We start from the raw sequence: 8,742 nt of genomic DNA, 5'->3' as shown, positions 1-8,742 counted from the left end.
CGATTGCTCACATTACTGCCTGAACTCCACTTCCTGTCAGATCAGCGGTGGCATTACATTCTCACAGGAACTTGAATCCTACTGTCAACTTTGCACTCAAGGGATTGAGGTTGTGTCCTTTGAATCTTCCCCAAACCATCCCCCTCCACTCCTGTCTGTGGAAAACTTATCTCCACCAAACCAATAGTTGGCACCAGAATGGCTAGGGACCACTGGTCTAGGGTATGTATTTCTACTGCCTGTCAGACCACTCATTTGGTGGGCTAGGTTAGAATGCAAGACATCTGCACATGTTTGAGCTTTAGAGATCTTCTGCCCACTTGATAGTGTTGCTTCTTAGATGGTAGACGTCTGTAAGAGGAACAACAGTTTATGAGGTGCAAAACAAAGACCAGGGCAGTTTACAGGCTTACTGTATCTTTAAGACCCTTAGGAATTTTTTTGGAAGTGTGTTTCCTGGAAGGGAAAAAGGCATTGTAACCTTGGGTAACTTTTGTGTCCCGAAGCTGCAGTTTTTCTTTAAAAATACAATTTTAGGGCCAGGGATTTAGCTCAGCGGTTTGGCTGCCTGCTGAGCAAGCACAAGGACCCGAGTTTGATCCCTGGTACAAAAAAAAAATACAATTTTAAAAATTATGATTTCCCTTGTCTCCTTTCTACCCATCTTTATTTCTTCTACCCCAACATTCTTGACTTCCAAAAGCAAAGATGTGTGGAGTTTTCCCTCACACTAAGCAATTTCCCATTGAAAACGAACTAGGTATCCTGCAATTCAATGCTGACACTTATTGCAGACCTGTAGGTGAAGGAATCGGTCCCATAAGATTACACCCCACCCCAACACAGGGGTTCCTGGTTACACACACTCCTGTCTAACTACTGCTGTGGGTGAATGTCCCACTAATGCTCATGTAGTAGAAGGCTTGTTCTCAGGGTGACACCATAGGGCAGTGTGGTGGAACTGGTGGAACCTGTAGGTAGTGGAGCCTGTGGGAGGTCCCTAGGTCATTGGGGTTGTGTGCTCACAAGGGATCATGAGGCCCAGGCCTCTTCTGCTTCCTCTCTCTGCTCCCTGGCTGGTGCTGTTCTGCTGCACACTCCCACCATGACATGCTGATCATGCCAGAGGCCCAATGGAAAGGGACTGCCCGAACTTGGACTGGAGTCTTCAGGTGAGATAAATCAACCTTTTGTGTTTACAACTAATTGTCTCGGGTATTTCATGGTAGTGTCAAAAAGCAAAGAAAGCAAGGGACTGTCATAAAGAAATATACACATGTTAATATAGGAAAGACATCATATTTCCGAACATGCTCAGTTCAAGGCCATGCATCACTTTTTTTTTTTTTTTCATGCATCACATATTTTAAAAATAGATGGGAACTACTCTGGACAGAAAATATAGCGTTATAATGAACAAATTTTAATGAAGCTCACCTGCAAGACCCTTTCAGAGTGACTTGGTGAGTTGGACTGGTTCTTTGTAAGTCTCCCTGGAGGATCTTTGCTGAAACAAAAAAGAACTTCCAAGGAGCACAAGCAGTCATTTAAAGGGGTAGCCTTCTCATCTGGCGAAATAATTGTCCTTAGAAGTAGCTGTCCAGTGTCTTAACAGTTTCTGGTGTTGTCCCATTGACTCTTCCCTGCCTCCCTCTAGGATAGGCACCATCATTTTCATATTACAAATGAAAAAACTAAGTTAGCAAAGATAATACTAGCTATCTGGGAATTTCTTTTCCAGAAGGGTGCTATAAGCACTCAATAAAAGTTGTGCTGATGATAATTTACTTGGAAGGTAATATTATATTGCTCCTGGCAGGTTTTTCATTCCACAATTTATTGCCTAACAAAGTGCTTTGTATACGGATTATGGTCAACCAATGAATGGTGTATTCTACTGGATTGAGTCCATCCTTGCTGAATTGCACATGAGTGCCAAGACTGTATTTTCCAAACCAAGAAGTTCTGCTTATGAATTCATTTATCTGCAAGATCTTATCAAAGACAAAACTCAGGGGACAATTAAAGAGATGACTTTACCAGGGCTATTGAACTAGGGAGAGCCATCCGGATGGCAGGATCCAGGTGTGGTGGTGAGGTGGTTTGCTTTAGTCGTGTACAGGGAGGAGTAGGCAAGGGCAGGGTGGTGTATAGTGCGATTGTTTTGCAAGCAGAGGAAGTCTCAGTCAGCTGAGCAGGATGCGTTTGTCTAAGTGTCTGCCTAATGTTGGAAGTCTTCTATGGCCTTGGTACAGATAAACATGGGAAGGACGATAGTTGTACAGAGCCTTACCTAAAACAATGGGAGGAGTGGTTCTTGTGGTACCTCACTTCCAGCAACACAAAAGGATAGGGAAATTTTGGAAAACAAAAGGTTGAGGGAGTTTTTCACTGTTGCCCTTTTTCAGGATCATTAAGCCCGAGCTAAGTTCAAAACAGTTGAACTTCTCAGTCTCTTGAAAAAGAAGTATGAAAATTCAACTACATTTTATTACCTATTAAACCTCACTTATGAAAACAAAACAAGTCCTCTCTCCCTCTTGCCCCTCCACTGCAGACACAGCAAGACCAATCTTTTCAAATGCATCCTCCTCGGAATCCTCTGCTGTCTTCCCAACTTTTCAAATAAACAGCAAAGTCCTTAGCAAGATCTCTAGGCCCCACCTGAGCTGGCCCCTGACTGTGTCTCTGGCCTCTTCCCAGAGCCTCTGTCTCCTCTCTGGGGGGCACTCCAACCTCATTGCTCTTTCTAGAATAGTCCATCTTCTCTTTTGCCTCGGGGCCTTTGCCCAAATTGTCCTTTCTGCCTCAAAAACTCTCTACACTCCTGATCTCAAACCCTCCCTCCATAAACTCCTCAAGCTTGGCTGGTCACTTCCTCATTCTTCCCTCTGTAGAGCAAGTTCCTTTGTTGAAAACCCCTGAAGATCAAAATTATTTTCCTTTAGAGCCATCAGAACTAATATAACACTATTATAGTCAAGGTCCGCAAGGTAATAGATTTAATACAGGACTCATAATTTATAGGATTATTTTTTTCCCTGGTACTGAGAATTGAACTCAGGACCTTGAACTTACCAGGAGGTGAAAGGGCACTGAGCTACATCTCTACCCCCTATTTATAGGATTATTTTATAATATTCACCCAATATAATGTAAGCCACATATTTTACATTAAATTTTCCTATTGGCTTATTTTAAAAAGTAAAGAAAAAAAGTCATTTTTTTTTGTCTTAAATTTTTTTTTCTATTTTTAATTGCAGTGCATTATGCATAACAGAGTTTACTATTCTGACCATTTCAAAACATATGGTTCATTCACACTGTTGTGAAATTAATCTCTAGAATTTTCAGTACCTTTTTTTCTGTCATAAAATGAAATTCCATACACATCAAACAATAACTTCCCTGCTCCCTCCAGCCCCTGGCAACCACCATTGCATGATACGATTTAAAACTGTGACAAATGTTTAAATTAAAAAATTATTACAGTAAAAGACACACTGCCATCATTCTCCTTCAAAATACTCCTCCTCTCTTCGAACACACTTATCCCATCCTTCTTGCTGCTTTCAGAACCAGATCTGGAAGTCCTCTCTCATGACTGTCTTCTGTTTCATTGTGCTGGCTGCCTCCTTGTTCTAAATTGATTCAAAATATCTACCTTTCATGGCCATTTTTACTTCAGCAAAGAGCCAAAAGACACACAGTGCCAGATCTGGTGAATAAGGTGAATGAGGATGCACTGTGATGCTTTGACAAGCCTGCTTTTCAGCTGGATGGCCCTGGGCAGCAGCATTCAATGTATTTTTGAACATACCTCATTTATTGTAGAGACACTCATGACACTCATTGGCTTCTGGAACTGCTTCAGAAAGTGGCAAGTGTGTTTGAAGTGAGGGAGAGTATTTTGAGGGAGATTAATGCTGATGTGTCTTTTACTGTAGTAAATCTTTAAAATTTAAATATTCACCATAATTCTGTTCACATTTTATATATTCTTATGAATTGTGGGCACTTTCTAAGATACTTCCATGTATTAACTAATTTAATCTTCCCAATAACCCACTCTATTACTATTAACTCCATTTTTAACATATAAAACGTCTGAGCTCAGATATGCTAATTGTTCAAGGTCACTGAACAAGAGAAGGGCAGGGCTGGGATTATGAACTAGGCCATCTACTTTTTTAACCTCCTTGAATTACTGCCAAGCTTGTCCATAAAGATCACCTTGGTTCCCAGCTTGCTTTTCAACTCACTGGAGAGGATGCACATTTTTTTCTTTTCATTTACTTATATATATATTTATTTATTTTTGTTTTATTTTTTTGAGACAGGGTCTCACTATGTAGTCCAAACTGGCCTTGAACTCAAGATGATCCTCCTGCCTCAGCCTCCTGAATGCTGAGATCGCAGGCATGTGCCATTGCTCTCCAGCAGCACATTCTTTTCTTAGATATGCAAATACACTTGTTAGTCCAGGAACCCAGGCCTGGAATCCACTCTGTTCCCTTGAAATGACTTTGTAAATTTTGCAGGGCATGGTAGTGCATGCCCATAATCTCAGCACTCAGAAGGCTGAGGCACTACAAATGTGAGTTCGAGGTGAGCCTGGGTTACATAGCAAGATCCTGTCTCAAACAAAACAAACTGAAAGAGTTTACATCTAAAATGGCCACCGACATCTCACGTGTGTGGAAGGTGATTGGATTATAGTGCAGGAGACTATAGCTGACTTGCTGTAGGAGGTGGGGTCTGGTGGGAAGAGGCAGTTCTGGAAGTCCTCTTTTATGAGTGTTTTTACAATAAATGAGGTATGACCAAAATCACGGTGAATGCTGCTGCTCTGTACCATCCAAGGGAAAGGCAGACTCATCAGAGCATCACAGGGTATCTTTGTTCACCTTATACACCACACTGGGGGTGTGACTGAAGGGTATATTCTTCCTGGCTCCTCCCTTTTCTCTGCTTCCTGGCCACCATGAAGAGAGGAGCTTTGCTCCGCTGTGCCCCTCTGCCATGCCACCCTGCCCTGGAGCTGGATGATCTCGGACTAATCGTGAGCCAAAATGAACCTCTCTTGCTTTGTATTGCAGGTGTCTGATGCTGTGCATTGTGTCCCAGGGAGGAGAAAGTGACTAAGACATAAACAGAGGCCATCGTGAATCTAGCCTGCTGGCTCAAGACGCCATGGCATCCCTGGGAGGGCAACTGCTTCCCCCTCATTTCCTAGTTATTGTGGAACACCTCTTCAGGGTACCTGAGTTCTGATAGCAAATACCCACTCTGATCCTCAGGAAATCCAAACCGGTCTGACATTCCAGAGGAGGGATTGTCTAGTTTTTCTCTCTCTGCACAAAATTTGGAATGCTTCCAGGAAAAGAATTCTGGAATTTGTAGATATTTAGATGTTCTGAGGAACTAGGCTGTTACAGGAACCCTAATGTGAAAGCTTTTGTTAAATGTAGGGCCGGATTTGTAAATCAAATAATTCTTCCTCAGCCAGATAAAAACAACAGCTTCCACGTGCTGGTGCCTATTACAGACTAGAAACTGTGCGAAGGTTTCACAGCCAATTTCATCATCTCTCTCTCTTTTAAATAAAAAATTTATTGAAATATAATTTGCATATCATACTGCTCATCCTTTAAAAATGTAGTTACTTAGTATTTTCAGTTCTTTAGCCTCCCTCAAATTTTAGAGATACTCCAAATATGTTAGTATATTTGGTTTTTTGTTTTGTTTTGGTTTTTTTTGGTACCGGGAATAGAACTCGGGTCCTTGCGCTTGCGCAGCAGGCAGCAAAACCACTTAGCTAAATCCCTGGCCATCCTTTAAAAATGTACAAGTGAGTGTTTTCTGTATGCTCACAAGGAGATCTCACCATCACCGCTATTTAGTTCTGGCACATTCCTATCACCCTAAAAAGAAATTCCTCCCAGTGAGCTGTCATTCCCCATTCTCTGCCTCCCTGAGCCTTGGTTAAACAGAAATCTATTTTCTGTCTCCATTAATGTTCCTATCCTGGATATTTCCTATACCTATATATGTGTTTTATTTATTTACTTTTTGAGACAGGGTCTTGCTATGTTTCCCTGACTGACCACCAACTTGTGAGCTTAAGTGTTTCTCCTCCCTTAACCTCTGGAGTGGCTGACACACACCACCGTGCCCAGCTTGGGCGTTTCATATACATGGAACTGTACAGTGTGTGGCCTTTCATGCCTGGCTTTGTTTACTTAGTACAACATTATAAAGGTTCATCAATGTGTAAGTACTTTATCCTTTCCTCCACCTTACCCAGTACTGGGCATTAAACACAGAGGTGCACTACCACTGAGCTACAGCTCTAGCCCTTTCAAACAGTTTTTAAAATTTTGAGACGAGGTCTCACTAGATTGCCCAGGCTGGGCTTGAACTTGCAATCCTCCTATCTGAACCTCTCAAGGAACTGGTATCAGAAGTATAAGCTAATGGGGCCGGGAATTTAGCTCAGTGGTTCCAGAGCCTGCTTTGCAAGCGCAAGGTCCCGAGTTTGATCCCCAGTACCAAAAAAAAAAAAAAAAAGAAGAAGAAGAAGAAGAAGTATGAGCTACTAGGCCCAGCACTTTTTTCTATCTAATGACTCAGTATTTTTCTGTTGCATGAATATGCCATATTTTGTCTACTCATCATAGATGGACTTTTCTTTCTTCTTCTTCTTTTTTCTTTGGTTTTTTTTTGGGGGGGGTTGAAACAAGGTCTTGCTATGTAGTTAAGGATGGCCTTGAACTCACTATGGGGCCCAGGCAGGCCTCAAACTCACAGTAATCGTCCTGCCTCAGCCTCCCGAGTGCTGGAATTACAGGTATGTGCCATCACACCCTGTTTATGGCTTCCATCATCTTTTACTCTTCATCCTAACCCTAGATGTGTGTATTGTTCTCGTTGATCCAATAAGTGAACAAATCTTCCCAAGAAATCACTGACCAATGAAAAAATCCCACAGATATAGGGGACAGTGGTTCATGCCTATAGCCTTAGCTACTTGAGAAGCTGAGGAGAAAGGATCACTTGACCTCGTACGTTCAAGACCAGCCTGTTCAAGACAATATGGAGAGATGTCAATTTCCAAAAAAACCCCAAAAACAAACAAAGTAACAACCCAATTAACAATAACAAAGAGCTAGTGACCAGTCAGTGTTGGTTTTCAGTGTTGCGGAAAGAACAGGAGTTCTGCATTTTTGCTTTTTTTCCAAGTCCACCCCAGCCTCAATCAAATGAGAATACCCTGAACCACCAATCCATCGTTTTCTTGAGGACAGAGATATATCTACCAAGAAAACTCTTGACATTTGTGGTAGATTAACTAATGGTCACCTTGGAACACACAGCTCAACTGAATCAGCGTGGTTCTGGGCATGGAAGACCCACCTGAGGATTGTTGCCAACAGCATAAAAGGAGAACTGGAGAGGAAAATTGCTGGCTGTTGATTTTCTAGGAGATGTTTGCCACAGACAGTTTTCCTGATGCGAACTTGGCTGTTCTCCTTGCCTGAGGAGCTCTGGGACTCACTGTTCCTGGGAAGGGCTGCTGTTGTCAGGGGAGCTCTGATCTTCGCCTTCAGCATTGCTTCCTGGATCCAGTGTAGATCCCTCAGCTTGGTGGCACAAATTGGTGCAGGCTTTCTAGCTTCCACCACTGGTTTTTGGGCCTTCCCAGTGGAGATCATTGATACGGACTTGGATGAGACATTGCTGTGGGCTCCAGGACTCTGGCTGGACTCATAGAGGACATTGCCTTGGACTCAAGGCCTTCAGCTGGACTTGTGCGGAACACTGTTGTAAGATCCAGGCCCTCAGCTGGATCCTTCAGGTCTCTGGTGTGTGGACAGATCTCTTCCACTCCTCTGCGTTTGACTTTTTGGGTGAACATTATAAAATAATCCTATAACTTATATGTCCTGTATTAAATCTCTTCCTTTGCAGACCCTGACTACAATAGCGTTATATTCTCAGTCCTCGATGAACACTAAGAGGTTTTCTGGGACTTCCCATAGCCAAGAATCCTGCCAAGGAGTACAGTTGGTTAGAGGTTCCAGCCTGCAGCCCTGACTAGATCCAAATACCCCATCTGGCAGTTAATAAGTGTCACTTTGGGCAAGTCACTTAACCTACTGAGCTGCCAGCTGGTTATTATAAAATGGATTATTATCCAGGTGTGGTGGCGCACAACTGTAGTCCCAGTACTCTGGGAGACTGAGGCAGGAGGATCCCAAATTTGAGCCTAGTTTACGAAATTTAGTGATTTAGTAAGACCCTGTGTCAAAATAAAAAAGAGCCAGGAGTGTAGCTTGTTGCAAAGACCCTGAGTTCAATCCTCAGTACTTTAAAAAGAAGTAAATTATGGGCTGGGGATTTACCTCAGTGGTTCTGCTACCTGCCTCAGAAACGCAATGTCCCGAGTTTGATCCCCGGTACCCCCCCCCAAAAAAGTATACCTTCACAGTTATTCTAAAGCTGCTGTGAGGAGCAGTCGTGTTTAGGACAGTGGACTGTCACACTGCAGACACAATCACATTGACCCTACTGGTGTGAGGGGGCATCTTTGTGCCAAGTTAAACCTCCCCACCCCCCAGTTCCACACATGCTGTTCCCCTTCCCTAACTCTTTTCCTGGGTAACTCTTTCTTCAGGTCTCACCTCCTTCCCCCAGTGCTGCTGGGGATCCCTGCCCTAACATGAGCCACATCCTCTGTTC

Source organism: Heterocephalus glaber, unplaced genomic scaffold (genome assembly GCF_053883595.1).
Source record: "Heterocephalus glaber isolate CG9 unplaced genomic scaffold, H.glaber_assembly_v1.0 deba00001479, whole genome shotgun sequence".
In the NCBI taxonomy this organism is placed as follows: domain Eukaryota; kingdom Metazoa; phylum Chordata; class Mammalia; order Rodentia; family Bathyergidae; genus Heterocephalus; species Heterocephalus glaber.
Note: the sequence above shows the minus strand (reverse complement) of the source record.